General features: G+C 40.4%; 1 protein-coding gene across 3 annotated transcripts in view; it reads left to right on the top strand.

Annotated features, from left to right (window-relative positions):
• Positions 1-21,374, top strand: part of TAF1B (TATA-box binding protein associated factor, RNA polymerase I subunit B) — a 74,167-nt gene that overhangs the window by 28,678 nt on the left and 24,115 nt on the right. The window lies entirely within an intron of this gene.

The following is a 21,374-nucleotide window of genomic DNA, read 5'->3' as shown; positions in this document are numbered from 1 at the left end:
GTTGGGAGTTTTTTAAAAAATGGCACCTAGTTTTTGTTCTGCCCATATGTAGAACATTAGTCATAATTTAATGAGGAGCAGGATTGTTATTTTTTAATTTCCACATGTGGTCTCTTCTAATCCTTTAGGTTGTCCTGAACGTATAGCTACGGTGTGAAGTGCGTGTACTGTCAATAGCCATTTGGTTGACACTGAACTTCAGAAGTTTTCTGTAGAGACTTTTAGGTAGTTTCACATTTTTAAAAAACGTTTTTTGTTAGTTGCATACTATATTGCTTTTGAGAAAAGAGAAGAAAGTTATTCTCTTGTTTCAAGAGGTGCTATTTTAAGTCCTTTGCTTCTTGGTCTTTTTCTAGATCTGTTTTCAGATGTCTCCAACGGAAGGACTTCTGCCCTTTAATTACGAGTCTTATCACTGTGTGCAGCGCTCAAAGTTTATCTTCTCTTTGTTCTCCCTCAGGTTTTCAGTGTACTGTATATTAACATTAAATATTGTCCTGTTTGCCCACTTAAGGAATTATTTTTATAGGCCCTCCTAACCTTCACAGCCCTATATTGTTTGTGGTTTAATTCAGGAGACGTTTGTGATTCTTACCAAACCCCTGCTTAAGTGTGGTTCACTGTCATCCCAGTTGTACGTCTGAGTAGACACCTCAGGAAGACACAGCGAATGCCAAAGCCATACGGTTAGTGATCCCAGACTTGGAACCGTAGTACCTGTAGCCTTTTACTCATTTTATCATCTTTGGCTCTGTGTGCCCGCCACTCCGCCTCCTTTTTACACTTGTTCCTCTAAACACTTAAGTAGGTGCTGTGAAAATATAATTATATGAAGTATTATTTTTGAAGCATTTGAGCCAGAACTGATGGATGATTGGAAATGCAGATAAACAAGCGCACAACATTCCAGAACACTGTATGTCTGCATTGAGTTTAGAGTACTGGCCACTACGAGTGATTCGTAGGTAACGTTAGATTTTTAAACCAGAAACGGCTTTACTTTCTGAACCTCTTGTGCAGGAGCAGTTCCTGGGGATTGAGAGAGAGGTAGCAAGTTTGGGGTTGGGTCCCCAGGGCTACTTCCACATTGTCACCATTTATTCCACAGCCAGGAGAGAGGATGGGACAGCTTCACACGCACATGTGGTGGCGCCCGTCCACAGCAGCCCAGGGAGGCGGGTATGGCTGCGGAAGAAATAGTAACAGTGGTGGTGCTTATTCTGTACTAGGCCCTCTTTTATGTATTTTATAAACTCTTTCATTATTTATATCAACCCTATGAAGTGTGTATTATTATTATTCTTTAAGAGAGACAGATAGTGACAGCGATAGCAAGAGAGCACAAGCAGGGGTAGAGGTACGGGAGATGGAGAAGCAGACTTCCTGCTGAGCAGAGAGCTTGATATGGGGCTGGATCCCAGGACCCTGAGATTATGACCTGAGTCAAAAGCAAACGCCTAACCAATTAAGCCACCCAGGTGCCCCCTTATTATTATTATTATTATTATTGTTATTATTATTATTATTATGCTTGTTCTACAGATGAGGAAACTGAGACACAGATTAGGTAACTTGCCTGGTCCCCTCACTCTGAGCATAGTCCAGCATGGCCAAGGCAGCCTCAGTTTGGAGGGAGACCAAAAAAGTGGGAGCATACCAAGTGTTGAGGGTAGGGTGAGGGGTAGGGCAGGGAGGGCGGGGAGAGCAGGGCCAGGAAGTGGAAGGAGGTTACTGAGGTCATAGAGAAGCTCCAGACTGTGGGGGTGGGGCGGCACCTGGGTGACCCGGTTGGCTAAGCTTCTGACTCAGTCTTTGCTCTTGATCTCAGGGTTGTGAGTTCAGGCCCCTCACTGGGCTCCGGACTGGTTACCAAAACCAAGAGGTGGGCCTGTGGAAGAGATGGCAACCAGAACCGGAAGGCCGGGGAGAGAGGGTCTAGCTGGAGGATGGCCCAGGCTGGAAGTGACAGTGTGGGTACACGTGTCCTGGCGTGAAGCACAGGCTGGGTGGCCGGAATAGCCTTCCTGAATGATGGGTCTTCATGACAGTTTTCTTAGCTTGGGCAGAATTGTGATCATTTCTTTTTAATTTTAATTTTTTTTAATTTTAGGGGCACCTCGGTGGCTCAGTCATTAAGTGTCCGCCTTCTGCTCAGGTCAAGGTCCCAGGGTCCTGGGATCAAGCCCTGAGTTGGGCTCCCTGCTCGGCAAGGAGCCTGCTTCTCCCTCTCCCGCTCCCCCTGCTTGTGTTCCCTCTCACTGTGTCTCTTTCTGTCAAATAAATAAAATCTTCAAAAAAAAATTTTTAAACCCGACTGCAGTTGACTTATCACATTCCGTCAGTTGCAGGCGCGCCGCAGAGGGGTTTAGCTCGTCTCTGCGTTTCGCTGCACTCGGCACAAGCGTAGCTTCCATCTGTCACCATATAACGCTACTACAGGGTCACCGACTGTAGTTTGTGTGTTGTACCTCTCTCTCTGGTGCCTTCCTCACTCCATAACTGGAGGGTTGCGATAATTTATGTGAAGGGCTAGGAACACAGAGGACACACTGTGTTTCCAGTCAGCACTCCAGACCCAGCTAATGTTTCGGAGATGTGGCGGGATTGCCGAACAACAGTCACCTCCGGCAGTCGCTTACCAGGCGCAAGGTGCCCCTGCCACCTCCGGAGCCCTGCCTGCCTCTAGAAAAAGAAAAGCACAGGTTTTAGAGGTTGATTAGTTTTTCATCTTTTTAAATAGCATGCTGTGTTCAGCGAGACACGCCTGGATTTCTTGGGCATGCCTTGGGCAGTACTGATGCTACCCTAAGACTCACATAGAAGGTGATTTTTGGTTTTGGGGGGGGTGGGGTTTTTTTTGGTAATTGATTTGAAAATCTGTATAATTCACTGATGAGTAATTTCAGTTTTAGCTGCTAAAAAATTGTTCATGGGCTAGATATTTAGTTCAGTAGTTCTTGGTGTGTGTCTTTACACTTCAATGTTTGTGGAGGGACCAGTGGAACTCAGTAACCATTTTTGCATTAATCTCCTCAGCGGAGTCTTGGCAAACAAAAAATTCTCTCCTCCTTCTCTTTCCCTCCCGTTTTCTCCCCTGCCCTTCTCCCCCTCCCCTTCTCCCCCTGCCTCCCTTCTCTTCTCCCTTAGCCTCCAGCCCAGTCTGTCTCTTACAGTCTAATGACTAGGCTTTAGCCTGATTCCTCAGAACCATTCACCACTCAAGTTACACTGATCATTTTTGCTAGGTTTAGGTAATTCTTACTTTTTGCTGGTGCCTAAAATTACTTACTTGTTTTTAACTCCCTAGCCAAATGATAAGCTTCTCAGGAATAAATACCCAGAAACTTTTCTATGGAATCATGAAATATTAAAGGTGGAGGGAAATTTAAACATCACTTAGTCCACGTTTCATTTTCTAGTAAGGAAACAGGTCGAAGGAAGAATGTGATTTGGGAATAGGTAAACCTCTACTTACTTCAGTAGTTTTTGTGAGGATTATTTGAGGTAATATCTTCAAAATGTAGGTATATCATAGACATTGAAATGGACATTCCTTCCAGGTCCCAGGATGCAAAAGCTTTTCCTCTAAGGAAAAAATTAAGAGTTATCCTCAAGCTGCTCAGAGGAAAAAAAATGTATCATTTTTTGGAAATTAAAATTTTCATTTTAAAGCTGTTATAAACAAAACAAAAAAAACTTTGAATGTGCCCATTGCTGCAAGTTTGCTGCAAGGAGGTGCCAGGAAGTTCATGGATAGGGCTCTTGCTTTTCATTACAGTGTTTTATAATTTTAGCTACCATAAATTCAGCTTCTTGCAAAGGATCTTGCTTCCTCTGCTAACTTTATATTCTTGGGAGTGGTAGCTAACCAGTAATTTCCTCTTAAATTAAGACATTTGGTTTCACTTTATACTCAAATAGACACTCAAATCTCACTCTATAAAAATAATTATTTTAAAAAATAGATACCTTGTCCTTTCAGATAATAATAGATCCCATGATTGCCAAATGTTGAAATGACTGCAGGAGTGATGTATAATGCACAGAACCACAGGACTGCTGTGAGTGTGGCTTAACGTTTCCCAGAAGCATAGCTGAAGCCTTTAGCTGAGGTTGGCTTTGCCCTCCTCTGGGCGGCGTGGGAGGGAGTGGCTGCCTTTACAGCCATGTTTATTTCTGGTGCTGTTTCAGTCTTGCAGCCTGAAATACTATCTTCTCACTATGGTATCAAATCTAGACTCTTCTTTGCCCCTCCTAAATTTTTATAATATGAGACTTAAATTTTATAAATTAAGAAACAAGATTAGTCATTTTATATTTACTTGCATGTTTCATTTTTGCTCTGAAATCATTCAGATACTAATTTTTACTCATCCTATCGGTTACCAAGACAGGTGGATTATAATCTCCGACTCCTAGAATTACAGTTTTTTCTTTCACGTTCTGTCAGTTTTTGCTTCAGGTATTTTGGAGCTCAGGTGCATAATAATTAGGGTATTTTGTCTTCTTGATGAACTGACTCTTCTCACTATGTAATGTCCTTTTCTTCCCCCCAGAATATTTGTTTTTATATCTACCTTGTCCAATTTTAATTTTTAAAAAAATTGTTTGCTTAACATACCTTTTGGAACTATTTTATTTTACTTTTTTTTTAAGATTTTATTTATTTATTTGAGAGAGAGACAGTGAGAAAGAGCATGAGTGAGGAGAAAGTCAGAGAGAGAAGCAGACTCCCTGTGGAGCTGGGAGCCCCATGCGGGACTCGATCCTGGGACTTCGGGATCATGACCTGAGCCAAAGGCAGTCATCCAACCAACTGAGCCACCCAGGCGTCCCGGAACTATTTTATTTTTAACCTATCTGTGTGTCTTTATATTTAAAATGCCTTCCTGGTAGTCAGTTTGTAGTTATCTTGATTTTTTTAATTTATGCAGTCTGATATTCTCTGCCTTAGAATTATATGTCTGACCATCGACATTGAATGTGATTATAGATATGATTGGGTTTAAATCTACTGTCCTGCTCTTATTTGTTCCATCTAGTATTTATTCTGTCTGTCTTCTTTTCCCACCTTCTTCTGAATCGACTTTTTTTTAATGATTCTATTTTATCTCCATTGTTGATATATTAACTACACCTGGGGAGTTTTGTGTGCGTGTGTGAGATTGCTCTGGAGTTTAGAACATTCGTCTTTAACTTACCACAGTCTGCCTCAAATACTAGTATACCAGTACAAAGTAGGTATAAAGTATAAAGTAGGACCTTTTCAAAGATATACTTGAATTTCCCGGCTCCCATCTTCTAGTGTCAGACATTTTACCTTTTTTTTTTTTTTTAACTCAATTTATATATTTGAGAGAGAAAGAGAGAGAACTTGAGGGGGGAGAGGCAGAGGGAAATGGAGAGAGAGAATCCCAAGCAGACTCCCCACTGAGTGTGGCACAGACCCCAGGCTCAGTCTCATAACCCGGAGACCATGACCTGAGCCAAAATCAAGAGTGGGGCGCTTAACCGACTGAGCCACCCAGGTGCCTCTCAGGCATTTTACTTTTATCTGTTATAATTTTCACAATGCATTAAATTATTTTTGCTTAAAAAATCATTTATCTTTTTAAGAAATTAAAATGGGCAAAATTATTTTGTATTTACCTATGTATTTGCTATTTCTGCATTCTTCTTGACTAAATAAGTCCTTTAACATTTCCTTAGAGTATAGATCTGTTGGCAGTGAATTCTTTTTTGGCGTTTCTTGGTCTAAAAAAGTCTTTATTTGCCCTCATTTTTTTATAAAAGATTTTTTATTTATTTGAGAGAGCGAGAGTGTGAGCATGAGCTGGGGGGAGGGGCAGAGGGCGTGGGAGAAGCAGACTCCCCGCTGGAGAGGGAGCTGGACGTGGGGCTTGATTGCAGGACCTCAGGATCACAACCTGACTTAACCTACTTAACTTACTGAGCCACCAAGGCACCCCTTGCCCTCATTTTTGAAAAGACATTTTCACTAGTACAGAATTCTGGGTCTGTACTTAATTTCTTTCAGTACTTTAAAGATGTTTCATTTTCTGCAGGCCTGCCTGGTTTCTTTCTTTCTTTCCCCCCGCCCCGGCCCCTGAGCTTTATTGAAGTATAATGGGCAAAATGGTAAGATATTTTAAGTGTCTATCATGGTGGTTTGCTCTGAAGGGATTCCCCCATCGAGTTGACTAACACATCCATCACCTCATACAGTTGTCTTTTTGTGTGTGTATGAAGTCATTTAAATTCTACCTCCCCAGCGAATTTCAATTGTATAATATGGTGTTATCTTCTGTAATCACCGTGTTTTACATTGGATCCTCAGACCTTAGTCATCTTACAGCTGAAAGTTTGTAACCTTTTACTGACCTCTCCTTGTTCCCCCAACCCCCAGCCCCCCAGCAAACACTTTTCTACTCATGGTTTCTATGAGTTCAGTGGTGTTTTTGTTTTTTAAGATTTGACATATAATTGATACCATGAAGTATTTATCTTTCTCTAGATTATCCGACTTAGCTTAATGTTTTCAAGGTCCATCCGGGTTGTCACAAATGGCAGGATTTCCTTCTTTTTTTGCAGCTGAATAATGTTGCAGAGTGTGTGTGTGTGTGTGTGTGTGTGTGTGTGTGTGTGTGATGCGTTCTCTATTCATTCATCTGTGTTTGGACGCTTAGGTTATTTCTTTATCTTGGCTGTTATGAATAATGCTGCAGTGAACTTAGAAGTGCAGGTATCTTTTTGACATCCTGTTTTCATTTCCTTCGGATGTATATCCATAAATGGGATTAACGGATCATATGGTAATTATATTTTTAATTTTTTTAGGAACCTCCATACTGTGTTTCATAATGACTGCACCAAATTACATTCCCACTAACAGTGCACAAGGGTTCTCTCTTCCTCCACAATCTAACCAACACTTGTTATCTTGTTTTTTTGATGGTAACCATTCTAACGGGTGTGAGGTGACATCTCATTGTAGCTTGAATTTGTGTTTCCCTGATGATCTGTGATACTGAGTGTGTTCACGTACATGGTGTTCACTGGTATGTCTTCTTCGGAAAAATGTCTACTCAGTTCCTCTGCTCCTTTTTAAATTAGATTATTTATGCTAAATTAGATTATTTATGCTAGATTATTTAGGCTTGTGAGTTCTTTATATTTTTTGGATAAATCAGATACAGGATTTGCAAATATGCTTTCTCATTCCATAGGTTACCTTTTCATTTTGTTGGTGGTCATCTTTGCTGTGCAGAAGCTTCTTAGTTTGATCTAGTCCTACTTGTTTATCTTTGCTCTTGTTGTCTTCACTTTTGTTGTCAAATCCAAAAACGCAGTGCCAAGATTGATGTCAAAGAATATACCCCCTATGTTTTCTTCTGGGAATTTTTTGGTTTCAGGTCTTAAATTTAAGTCCTTATTCCATTTTGAGTTGATTTTTGTGCATGGTGTTAAATAGTGTCCAATTTCATTCACACTTTTGCCTGTGGCTGTCCCGTTTTCCCATCACCATTTGTTGAAGATACTATCCTTCCCCCGTGTGTATTCTTGGCTCCTTTGTTGTAAATTAATTCACCATATATGCATGGATTTATTTCTGGGCTCTCTATTCTGTTCCTTTGATCTATAGGTCTTTTTATGCTAATACCATACTGCTTTGATTACTCCAGCTTTGTTATGTAGCTTGAAATCAGAAAGTGTGATGCCTTCAGCTTTGTTCTTTCTCAAGATTGTTTTTGCGAGGGCACCTGGGTGGCTCAGTGGGATAAGCCTCTGCCTTGGGCTCAGGTCATGATCTCAGGGTCCTGGGATTGAGCCCCGCTTTGGGCTTTCTGCTCAGCAGGGAGCCTGCTTCCTCCCTCTCTCTCTCTGCCTGCTTCTCTGCCTACTTGTGATCTCTGTCTGTCAAATAAATAAATAAAATCTTAAGAAAAAAAAGATTGTTTTTGCATATTTGGGGTCTTGTGTGATTCCACACAAATTTTAGGGATTCTGTTTCTGTGAAGAATGCTATTGCAATTTTGATAGGAATTGCATGGAATCTGTAGATTGCTTTCGATAATATGGACCTTTTAACAATAGTAATCCTTCTGATCCACACGCACAGAATATCTTTCCATTTAGTTGTGTCTTCAGTTTCTTTCATCAGTGTCTTACAGTTTTCAGTGTACAGATCTTTTACCTTCTTGGTTAAATTTATCCCTACGTATTTTGTTCTTTTTTTTTTTTTTTTAAAGATTTTATTTATTATTAGGGGTGGGGGAGCACCAGTGGGGAGGAAAGGGTGACAGGCTCCCTGTGGACTAGGACCCTGGGATCACAGTCTGAGCTGAAGGCAGACATTTGACCAACTGAGCCACCCAGGTGCCCCTTATTCTTCTTGATGCCTTTGTAAAGGGGCTGTTTTCCTAATATCTCTTTCTGGTAGTTTTCTGTTAGTGTATAGAAACACAACTGATTTTCATATATTGATTTTGTATCCTGTAATTTACTGAATTTCTTTACTAGTTCAATAGTTTTTTGGTAGTCTTTAGGGTTTTCTATATGTAATATCATGCCATCTGCAAATAGAGACAGTTTTACTTCTTTCTTTCTGATTTGGTGCATTTTATTTGTTTTTGCTGCCTAATTGTTCTAGCTAGGACTTCTAGTACTATCTGGAATAAAAGTGGCGAGAGTAGGCATCCTTGTCTTGTTCCTGATCTTAGGGGAAAAGTTTTTAGCTTTTCATCATTGAGTATGCTGTTAGCTGTGGGCTTGTCCGATATAGGCCTGCCTGATTTCTGATTCTTATCTCTTCTATTCTGTCAGTCTTATCTCTTCTATTCTCCATGTAATGTGTCTTTTTTCCTCCAGCTGCTTTTAAAAGTTTTCTTTTTATCACTGTTTCTCATCAGTTGGATTGCGATGTGCCTTGGCATGGTTTTCTTTATGTTTCTTCTGCTTGGGGTTCATTGACCTCAGATCTGTGACTGTATATAGTTTTCATCAGATTTGGACATTTTTCATTCATTATTTCTTTAAATTTTTTTTCTGCCCTCCCCTTGATTTTTGGGCGGGATACCAGTTATATGTTTAACCATTTGATAATGCTCACAGCTCACTAAGGCTTTGGGGTTTTTTGGATTTGTTTGTTTGTTTTTTAAAGATTTTATTTGACAGAGAGAGAGAGATTGCAAGTAGGCAGAGAGGCAGGCAGAGAGAGAGAGAGGGAAGCAGGCTCCCTGCTGAGCCGAGAGCCCGATGCGGGGCTCAATCTCAGGACCCTGAGACCCTGACCTGAGCTGAAGGCAGAGGCTTAACCCACTGAGCCACCCAGGTGCCCCTTTTGTTTGTTTTTTATATCTTCTTTCTCAGTGTGTTTTGTTTTGGACAGTTTCTATAGTCATGTCTTCAGTTTTACTGATTTTTACTTTTTGAGTGTCTAATTTGCTATTAAATCTAGTAAGTGTGTTTCTTATTTCAGATCCTATGCTTTTCATTTCTAGAAGTTTCATTTTAGATTTATTTTCTCCATTTCCCTCATTATGTGTGTTTCCTCATACATCCTTGAGCATATTGACCATAATTACAACATATGTTTTAAGGGTCTTGTCCGCTCTATTCTGTTGTCTCTGTTACCGCTGGGTATGTTTCTGTTGATCGCTTTATCTCTTGATTATGTGTTGGATTTTCCTGCGTCTCTTCATGCCTGGTAATTTTTGATTGAATGCAGATGTTGTGAATTTTATGTTGTTGAATACTGGATTTTTGTTCTGGTATAATTAGGTAATATGGAGAACATTTTGATCCTGTAGAAGCTTGTGTTTAAGCTTTTTCATTGTTGGTCCAGGGCCTTTATTCTGGAACTAACTTATCCTTGCTGCTATGGCATGTTCCCTCAGAAGGCTCCATCCAGTGCCCCCAGCGTTATGCAATCTTTCCACTGCAGCTGGTGCCTTGTCTGAGCTCTGGGAATTGTTTAGATTCATTAGGAAAGAATCCAGTGATATTTTTTTCCTTGGCCTTAGGTTTTTCCTCATACAGCATGAATCGGTGCTCAGCCAGAGACCTGAGAGGACCTCTTTGCAGATCTCCAGAGTTCTTTCTGTGTATGGTTTTATCCTTGCGGTCCTCTGCCTGCAAAGTGTAGCCACCTCAGCTTTTAGGAGCTCCAATCTCTGTCTCCTCAGCTCAGCAAAACCACCGGGCTCCACTTCAGTCCCTGGCTCTCTGCACTGCACCTTGGAAACTGCCTCCAGGCAGTAAACTGGGCCATTTATTTCTCTTCTTTCAGGGATTCTAGTCCTATACTTCTGTTGTCCATTGCCTGAAACTATTATTTCATGGATTTTTCCACTTCTGTGTTTATGGTGGGAAGTCAGTTTCCATCGTATTTAATCCTTGATGGGCAGAAATGGAAGCCTGCCAAATACTAATTTTTAGACATTTTGAAGTAGACTCAGTATTTTAGGGATGTGTTACCTTAAAAAAATTCTTTCTTGAATGCCTAAAGTATCTTACTGCTCATTCATTCTTGGATTTTAAAAAAAAATTATAATCTCTATTAATGAATGTTATCACTAATCTGATCTTTAAAATTTTCTCCTGGCTGGACCATATTATTGGAAGGTCATGGTTATGGACTTTGTTTACACAAAATACTTGCCCTAGTGATAATATCTTTTGTTGACTATTTTAAGTTAATCTTGAGTGAGGGGACAGGGGTAAGATAGGGGAGTGATTTTTTTCTAGAGATTTTGGTAGAAAGTATAAACATAAAAATAATAATGAGATTATGTCTTGGTAACAATAACCATTGCACTTTTTGCCTTTTCTGCTTATATCTTGGAGAGTATCTTTTTGAAATAAACTTTTCATTTTGGAATAATTTTAGATTTACAGAGAAGTGAAGTTACAAAAATAAAAATAGTACAAAGGACACCCGTATATCCTTAACCCAGATCAACTGCTATTAACATTTTATCCCATTCATTTTATCATTTGTGGTGTTCTCACTGTCTGTCTGTTGGTCTATCTGCACAATTCTATTTCTGAATCATTGAGTGTAAGTTACATCAATCATGGCCCATTACCCCTAAATATTTTAGTGTGTATTTTCTAAGAATAGAGATATTCTTCTATATGACTACAATTTAGTTAACTTTTCATTTTTCTAAGAACTGAACTATACGATATGCCACAGTTTAGTTAACTTGTTCTTTATTGGTGGAGTTTTGTACTTGGTTATAAAAGGCTAAAGAAGGCAGCTAGGTAATGAAAAAAAAAAAGCAAACAGAACTAGAAGCCATCTAAATGTCTGTCAGCAGGAAAACAGATAAAATGGGACAGTCAGATGCTAATATATTAAACAGCTACAGCCACCGGCAACATGAATGAATCTAAAAGACATACTGTTGCGTGTAAAAGGCAAGATTCACAACACTGCACACAGTGTGATGCATTTGTATTCACTTCAAAAGGAAGGTAAACTATTTATTTAGGTATGTTTATGCGTATGATACTGTTAAAAAGTAAGCTTGTGATGAGCAAAATTCAGGGTACTAGTTCTAACTCTGGAGGGAGGAGGGCCAGGGGAGGGTAGGGAAAGGGTGTGCCGGTAGATGCCGTGCTGTTTCCCACATTCTGGTTCTCAGTCAGGTAGTAGATTCATGGGTGTTTGCTTTATTATCACGTGTCAAGATTACAAGTATGTTACATGTGGTGTTTGCATTTTTCAAGATTTTAAAGGCAACTAGCGGATGTTGTCCAATAGAAATTTCTAAAACAGAAGTAGAAGGCAGTATGTGGTGTGAGGGTTTGTCTATGTCCTGCATCCCCAGCTACTCTTTGAACCATATTTAGTGCTTCTATTTTCTTATCCTTAAGACCTAATATAATTCTGTAAACATGGTAAGGATTCAGTCTGTGTTTATTGATTAAATGATTTGAAAGAGCTAAAAAACTAAGTTTAAATAATTCATTTTCAGGAGATTCCAAATTGATCTATTGGGGGTTTTTTTCCACCTAAGTGTAGGAAACTTTCAGATGATTTATTACATAAAATATGAGGAGGCCATTAAATAGTGCCATTTGATGGAAAAAATAAAAAGATTCTACTAATATTTTAGCAATAAGTGTATAAGGGATAGAACTTCGATACATAAGCAAGGACATTGGAAATGTGAGTTGTGGGGTGTATCACTATCACTCATGAAAACCAGTGCGTGAAATAAATAATCTCCTTGGTTAATTTGTACTGTTCAATATACTAAATATTCAGTATACTGTTCAATATACTAAATATATATTGTACAACATACTAAAACCAATAATGAATTACCCTGGTCAGAAAATACTTCGTATGAGGCTACATTGAGGATATTTCTTTTGGGAATCTCATACTTCATATTTGCTCTGTGAAACTGGTGATTTCACATGGATTGTCTGTGACTTAGTTTGATCCTTGGCCAGTACCCCCAGAACCAGGCATGCTCAGTCTCTCCTCACCACTACTTCCCAGGAGAAGAGAGATGGGACCTAAGTTTTACATTAGCCAAAAGAAAACTGGGTAATGACAAAGGTCAGTCTGTGGCAAAAATAGTTACACAACCCTCCCAGCATCAAATAGAAACTGCTTGAGGATCCTCTGCTTTTCTGGATAATAGCTTTTAATCTTTGTTAGTACAGGTATGTGAAATTTGAACATCAGGTGTGCTACAATCAGGAGAGTATTTGGAGAACAGACAAATCTTAAGAAGGGGACTCCAGTAGGTTTTTCCCCGCTCTCATCCTGGGCTCAAAACAAATTGTGATTCCCCATTTGGTTGGCAAGTCCTCATTTGTTATCAGTTCATAAATTAGTGTTTGTTCCTAAGGTTTGTCTTTGTACAAGTTGACAGCATATTTCTAAAATAGTCTCATCCCCAGGACCAAGACCATATTTCACATAAGGTGTTCACCACAGACTTCCAGACTAGACTTTGAACATAAAAGTATTTTACGTTGCTGCGTGGTAGATTACAGCTATTAGGATAATTCCAACAGATGAAAAATGCAAAGTGAACTGTTTTTGTGAATCATGATAATGTGGAAATCATTTATCCTTCCTCCATAGGCAGTATATTACATGCTTTATCATTAATTTTATTTCTTGTTAATTTTCCGTTGTCATGAAAAGTCTTGCTCTAAGTCTGGACCAACAGGTGCTTGAAGCATTAGCTTTTTCTCAGCTGAATCTTTGCTTCAAAACAATCATAAGAATAAGTAAGGGTGAGGCACTGTACTTTTTTTTTTTTTTAATAGCTAAGCAGGAAGTTCACCTCTGACAGGGTATTGTAATCAGGTTTATCACCAGAGCCTGCTGTTGTGTAACAGAAACTCTAGCTTGTCCTTACCTGTCTCAAGGCATTGCTTCATGAAGGAAAATAAACTCGCCGGAATATTTGTGAAATTCAATAAAATGCTTTCCCAAGCCCTTCGTTTTTAATGCATGCTACAAGAATTTATTATAGCTTTGTGGTCTTTTAAAAAACATACTAACTTTGTGATTTCTTACGATTGTAATTAAATGAATCTGTCTCACTCCAAGAGCCCTGTGTATCATATTTGCTGTACCTTTTACACATCTTTGGCCATGTCTAGTGATAGTTAGCATTCCATCTCTCCTCTCCCCTCCTTTTCTCAAGAAAAGGGGGAAGGTTTGGGATGTCTTCAAATGACCGTTTATTTAATTGACAGGCAGATTTTCTTCATTGTACGCTTTGCCTTCGCTCACAAAAGTGCATTCACGGTTCCACAGTATGTTGAAACTTTTCAATGGAAATGCCTTTTTGTTAACAAAGGAAGCATTTTCTTCCCTCCTTCCATGTCTTCGCTTTCTCCAGTAAGTCTTGGCTTCTTCAGCAGCTGTACCTCCAGCAGAAACGACAAAAGGTGCAATTGTTCTAGGAGATGGCGATGCAGATAATGCTGGTGGAGTGTTCTGTGTGTGGGCTGCGGGGGACGGTCTTTCTGCTGTGTTTGGTTTTGTTTTGTTTTTGTTATTCTAGAAAGTTGAGCACACCTTAAAAACAAGCCACCACTCCCAAAAAGAGCTTTAAAGACCCTTAAACCTTTATCCTGGGTGAGCTCCTTTTTTCCTCCGTAAATTGTTCTGTTAGTGTTTAAGTGGGTCCCTCTGTTCCAATGACAACAAATCTGACAGAACGCACTTAAACCCGAATGGAACTCGGAATACAGGGTATTGGTGTGATTTGTTTTCTTTTCCAAGGAAACCATGAACACTCAAGTCTTCGTGCCTTTACCCTCCCTGCAGAGCAGAGCTCAGAAGAGGAGGTTGAGCTTGAGTGTGAGTTAAGTTTTAGTGTTTCCCACCATCTCCCTTTTCCGAGTTACGATTCCATCTCCCGGTGGACAGGCTCTTCGTCTTACTTACTGACTTAATTTAAGATAACTCCTCCTCCATTTTTCTCCCTCTGCCTCTTCTGCTGCTTTATTTATGACTTTTGTTTCTGGAGTATGGTACTGATTCAAAGCTTCGTTTACTTCTAGCAAAAAATCCATCCGTCTGGTGGAATAAGCTAAAAATGTTTCTTTCAGGGACCATCTTTGTGGTCGCAGATCGCAGCTCAAACAAAAGCTGGGCCTGGGCATGCTTGGGTCCCTGTCATAGATACTGCTCAGTCTGCTGGGGACTTACATGTATCTTTTCAGTATTGATTTTCTTTCTGTTTGGATGTGTTAAACCCACAGAGCAGTTTCTACATGGAGAATATGTCACATACGTGCTATTCTGCTGGGCCTGGTGACAGTGTTTCTAAGTCCTCTCTAGAGGCAGGCATTTCGTCATCGCTCACTAGACTTAGCAAGAGGGCATAAGGAGGAGACTGGAAATTCATTTGGAGCTACATCTCCAGTCTGTTGAATGTTGACCAGCAGCATTCTGATCTTCTCTCCGGAGGAGTAAAAAGAAAAGATGTAACGCTGGGGCGGCCCAGCCCACTGGGTGGCACTTCGCCAAGATGATTCACCCTGCCTCCGAGCGGTCTTACACCCTTTGTGAAACTAGGTCCCTGTCGTTGAAGGAGGGAAAAGACTGCCCCAGAGCTGTCACTTCCTCCTCAAGCACCTCCGAGTGAAGGTCTTGGAGTCTTCCAACCGCACTCAGCTTTGTTCGCCGTCTCAGTCCGTAGGCCTTCTGCAGCGCGGGCTTCCTTAGAGTAGTGAGGTGGCGGGTGTAAATCTCCCCGAGGGAAACTGAGGTGAGTGTAGTGAGAACAGGTGTTCTCAGTTTCCCTCACTCCCACTCCTCCTCCCAGAGTCGCCGCTGCCAGACAGCACGAACAGAAACCGACCGACGCTTCTTTTGTTCCTGTCCTCCCACAGTACCCTGACCGTCGCTGGCAGTTGTGGGCGCGCTTCTCTTCACGCCTGTGCACTGAAGCCATCCGAGGCGCTCTGCCGGGCTGCAGGGCAAAGGAGGATGGGAAGCCAGTGCGCTCTAGTGTATTATTTGTGGGGTGCCGGCATCCGAATATGCTGGAGAGCTTGTTGGAAGCACAGGTTCTTCAGCTGGATGTCAGAGATGGATTCATTCAGTCCGGAGTGGGATCTGGGGATGTGAATTTTTAACGACTGTCTTGCAGTGATTCTGGTAAAGGTGGTGCTTTGGGCAGTACAGACTCGGCTTCCCGCTCTGCCGCGGCTTGCTTTTGTTCTTCCGTCCTGTTGCACAAAAGGTTCCAGGTAGAATGAGACACGGGAGATAACCAAAGGGCCAGTATCAAACAAGATGTCATTATACTTTCCTACACCTGCAGAGTTTCCAACAGGATCCTGCTAGTCCTCTTATTCCACCTGAATACACCAGACATTCCGCTCCCCAAGTGGAAATGCAGTACGAGTCCCAGCAGCTTCGCTGAGAGCGTTCCTGGGGTGTGCTCCATACACGAGTGCGGTTTCTAAGTCAAAATAAGGCTTTACTAACATACCCATTAAATGTTTACCATAAATATTATATGGTGCTTTAGAATCCTGTCGGAATTAGAGCCTGTTTCCCCTCTGGGCTGAGGACAACAGGACAGGAACAAAAAATGTTTCACTGTGGTCTTAACCCTGTAAAAGAGTGCTGTGTAACTGTGCTCCTGGTCTCCTGCCTGAGGCTGGGGCTCTGCTGCCCTACAGACTAGCCTGTCTCAGTTGGAGTGGAAGCAGATAGCTATATGGGGAGGTTAGTCTATAGCCAAGCCCTGTAGGGACAATGGGGCCACCATTTCAATTGGGGTTGGGGGCAGAGGGTAGCATTCTGGGCTTTTTGATGATGTCCTCTGGGACAGAAATGGAATACAGTGGTCACATTCCGTTCTGACTCTTCCCTCATTTGAGGTGTCAAGAAGACAGTCCCTTTTGGTATTGTACTAGAACCGTTAAGTAATCATTTATGTATAAAGAGACCTGGAACAAGCGATTCTGCAGATACTATGTTTTCTTTTTTGCTCAGTATATTTTGTCTTCTGGGAAAGGCAAACCCATACTTGAGTGTTACATGTCTAATAATTACAATTACATAGACTCCATCTCCCTGACGTAAGGTTCTTTTGTTACAGTATTTTATAGATGACAAAGGCAGATATTAGCAAGTAGTTACAGATTTTGAATGTTTGTAGTAGATTTTATATATGTTGATTTTTTTATAATATTCATCATTTTTTAAAATTATTTCTAATTATGACCTCTCTAATATGTTGTGGGTTTTTCCCCTCTATACAGATGTTATTTAGGTTCCTCTTTTATACTTTTTAAGAATTGTGGCAGGGACGAGCAGGGGCACCTGGGTGGCTCAGTCGGTTAAGTGTCTGCCTTTGGCTCAGGTCGTGTTCTCAGGGTCCTGGGATTGAGCCCTGCATGGGGATCCCTGCTCAGGAGAGAGCTGGCTGCTCCCTCTCCCTCTGCCTGTCTCTCTGCCTGCTTGTGCTCTTTCTGTCAAATAAATAAAATCTTGAAAAAAAAAGTCACTTAAAGAATGGTGGCAAAATATGCATAACATAAAACTTAACCACTTAAACCATTTTTAAGTGCGCAGTTTGGCGAAATTAAGTCCATTCACATGGTTGTGCAACCACCACCACCGTCCATCTCCAGACCCTTTCATTTTCACAAACTGAAACTGTCCCTGTGAAACCTCAGCTCCCCACTGCACCGTGCCCCCCGGCCCGAGGTCAGCCACTCTCCTTTCTGTCTCTGTGACCCTGCCTCCATGTTAGTGAAATAACACCGTATTTGTCTTTTTATGTCAGACTTATTTCACACAGGATAATGTCTTTAAGCTTTCTCCATGTTGTAGCGTGTCTCAGAAATGAAAATTTCTTTTTAAGGCTCAGTACTATCCCATTGTTTGTATATACTACATTTTGTTGATCTCTTCATCCGTGGACATTTGAGTTGTTTCCACCTTTGGCTGTAGTGAAGAATGCTGCTGTGGACATTGGAGGCCCTTCTCGCAGTTCTGGGCATCCGCACAGAAGCACAGTTGCTCTGTCACATGGTAATTCTATGTGTAATTTTGAGACCACGTAATACGTTTTTAAATACTTAAATGAGTGATTAAAAGAAATGTAGAAAAAAATGTATAAAAAAGGAAATAAAAGTCACCCACAATCCAATTACTCATGGATGCCATTAACACTTAACATTGGTATTTTTGATTGTCTCATTTAATGTACGTAAACATATTTGCCAAATTAGGCTTGAACGCTATATATACATTTCTTTCTTGCTTTTTTTAATCAGAATTGTACTATGAAATGTTGTCCTAAGTCATAGAGCAGCCTATGAAAATGCTTTCTAATAGCTGCTTAGTGCGTGTGCATGTGATGTGTATCTAACATAGATGGCCAATAATAAGGAAGTGATGGGTTCATAGAGGGGAATATTTTCCAGTTACTCAAAATTATCCTTTCAAAGGCTATCTCCTGACATTAGAAAATACTCACAAAATACAATGGTAGGTGAAAAGATAAGAGACAAAACCATGTACATCTAATTCAGTTTGTACAGTGGTTCTCAGACAGATGGGAGCTTAGCCTGAGTGAGGTAGACTGTTAGATTTTAGTAGAGGAGTGACATACCAGACTTGCATTTTGAAATATCACTCTTGGTGGTAGTTTTAAAGTGGCAGAAGCTAGTGCTTTAAAGCAGGGAGCATTTGGGGGATACTTTTGGCTGGGAGTCCAGTCTGGGATGGTGGAGGTTTAGAGTAGGAGGGTAGTTGTAGATGTGATGAGAAACAGCAGCATTCCAGACCCAGCTTTGAGGCAAACAGTCCGGGTGCTTGTGGTGTGCGAGGAAACAGAGCTGCCAAGGATGATTCCTAAGTGTTGGGTTTTAGTGACGGGTTAAGGAACCTTGATGGAGGGATAAAATTTAGGGGTATGGGAGATGAAAAACTCAGTCTGGAACACGTACGTTTGGCACAGTGGGAAGGTGTTACAGTGGCAGTGTCGAAGAGGCTGTCGAACTGAAATCCTAGTGTTATAAATGTGGATATGCCCCAAAGGGCTGAGAGAAAAGTCCTCCGACATGCTAACAGTGGCCTTCTCTAAATTATGAGCAATTTTTATTGCCTTTATTATAGTATTTTATATTTCATAAATTTTCTGTAATCACGTAGTTTTATAATCAGATTACATTCATCATGGAATTACAGTAGTATAAAAATTGCAGACAACTTATATGCATAACAATTATAGCAGATTGGTAAAAAATAAGTAGGATGATCTTGAAAACTCTGTAGCCACCTTTTATTTATTTTTATTTTTTTTAAAGATTTTTTTTATTTGTTTGAAAGAGAGAGAGATCGCAAGTAGGCAGAGAGGCAGGCGGGGGGGGTGGGGAGCAGGCTCCCTGCTGAGCAGGGAGCCCTGTGCAGGGCTTGATCCCAGAACCCTGAGATCATGACCTGAGCTGAAGGCAGAGGCTTAACCCACTGAGCCATGCAGGCACCCTGAAAACCCTGTAGCCACCTTTTAAAAGAAAAGGTTTTCAGTATTCAAAAGGAATTCAAGGTATTCAAAATCAAGGTATTCAAAAAGGAAAAGTCTTTAAAAATAAATGAAAATTTTATTTTTTTAGATTTTTTTTTTTAATTTATTTGACAGACAGAGATCACGAGTAGGCAGAGAGGCAGGCAGAGACAGAGAAGGAAGCAGGCTCCCCGCTAATCAGAGAGCCCGATGTGGGGCTCAATCTCAGGACCCTGGGATCATGACCTGAGCTGAAGGCAGAGGCTTTAACCCACTGAGCAACCCAGGCGCCCCAAAAATAAATGAAAATTTTAAAAGTGAAGTCTGCTGTACTTACTTGAGACTAGGAGAATCTAGAATCTATTGTAAACTATAATATAAATTGATAGACTTGCATTATTAATAATTAATATTTTATCCTCAGTTCATACATGAAAGAATCATAGCCTATTTGTCACAAGATTTTTAGTTTGACATACCAGCTTTTAGTGTGGACATTTGAAATATATTAAATCTTTGTAAGTTTACCAGATTCCTAGGGCCTTACAATTATTAGTCATGAATTTATCATACATTAAATTGATTTTTTGAGGTGATTATTTTTCTAAGGGGATCATTCACTGCTCTCTAGTGTTTATTTTGTTTGCAGATAAAAGTGCTTAATTACATTTCCTACCTGCATTATTTGAAAGGATTAGAGTTGTCATAAATCTCGTCAGCAATGTTAAAATTATTTTAACTTGAAAAGATACTTCAAATCTTGTGCAAAACGAAGCCTGTTTGTTCACCACTCCATCCCAGCGTTCTAAATGAATTCATTTTGTAAAGAAAAAAGACCACTTCTTCCCAAAGTTCATTGAGAATTTATGTTTTCCTCTTTTCATTTTTTAAATTCACAGATTAGAATACAGTTTACAGTACTTTAGTGTACAAGTACAATCACTCTATTTCAACACTTAAAAAAAGGTTAAAAGGTAACACTGCTACTTCGGATTGACAGAAATTTACTTCGTAGCCTTCAGCTACAGTTAATCACATGTTAATAATACAGCATAAACCAAAGGCCTTTTTTTCTATTAAACTCAAAATAAATATAATACAAATGAGATTGTAGCTTCAGGCAAAGTAGAATCAAGCATAGTTATAATTTCTAGAAATTACCAGTATGATTATCTTTTATAATGCAAAGCATTTCCTTGTGCTTTACAATTGCATATGAGCTGAATTTACCAAAGTAAAATTTAACAGAGAAATATTTATTCCTTTAGTCAGCTCTCAGACACACTCGAACATTTAGAAGATGGACAAGGAATGATTTAACAGCAGCACTTTCACAAGCAGCTGGGCCGATTTTAACTGATTATTAGCTCAAATCGGGAACGTTTTACTTAGAATACAGAAGAACTTTCTAATGACTAAACCCATTAAAAGTGGAATAGCCTAACTTCGGGGAAGGTATTGAGTTCCTATCCCTGGACATTTGTAAAAAGGGACAGACATCTGCCTGCTCGGGATTTTGTAAAGTTGGACCATAGACTTCTAAGGGTGTTTCCAACTCTGAATGTGCTGGCTGATGATTCCTCCTACGAGGCGATGTATGAAGTATTTCTGTCACACGAAGTGGTTTTCTAAACTGGTATTACCTTTCTTGCCACTTTTTGCGGTAAACTAGACATACAGAAAAGCGAACGTGTCGCACATGTACGCAGCTTGATGAATTTTCACAGCCCGAACCAGTCCGGAGAGGGAGAAACACCTTGACCATGACCCGCTCCCCCGAGCTCCACCCGGCGCCCCTCCCGGCACTACTCCCCCGCCTCAGTGCTCGTTTCTCACTCCGTGGAAGCTTGGTGCTCGGTCGCTGAGTTTCGTACCGGGAGTTTTGTTTATATACCGGAACCATCCTCTTTTGCATCTGGCTTCTCTCTTCTAACGTGATGTTTTGAAGATTCATTCATGTCGTTGCAGGCAGAGCGTTCATTTCCGGGCCCGGAAGTGTTCCATTATGAGATTTGTCAAAATTTACCTATCGTTGATGGCGTTTGGGTAGTTTCCAGCTTGGGGCTTTTACAAATAGTGTCGTTAAGAACCGACGTGTCTTTCCTGGACGTCATGCACATTTCTGTGGGGGATATGTAGCTAGGGGTAGAATTGCCTTGCCACGGAATGTACACATAATCAACTTTAATACGGCCAACAGGTAGCCAAAATGTGTCTTCAGGCTCAATTTTAATAGGGTCCTACCATATGAGAAGTGTTAGTTTTTCCAAGACTCCATAAGCCATATAAGAAAAAAAAGTCTTACTTGAGGTACCTGATAACTCTCTATTTTATACTGTATTTTTGTATACCTTGTCTCTC

This window comes from Mustela erminea, chromosome 7 (genome assembly GCF_009829155.1).
Source record: "Mustela erminea isolate mMusErm1 chromosome 7, mMusErm1.Pri, whole genome shotgun sequence".
Lineage (NCBI taxonomy): Eukaryota > Metazoa > Chordata > Mammalia > Carnivora > Mustelidae > Mustela > Mustela erminea.
This window is presented reverse-complemented; position numbering and strand designations above follow the sequence as displayed.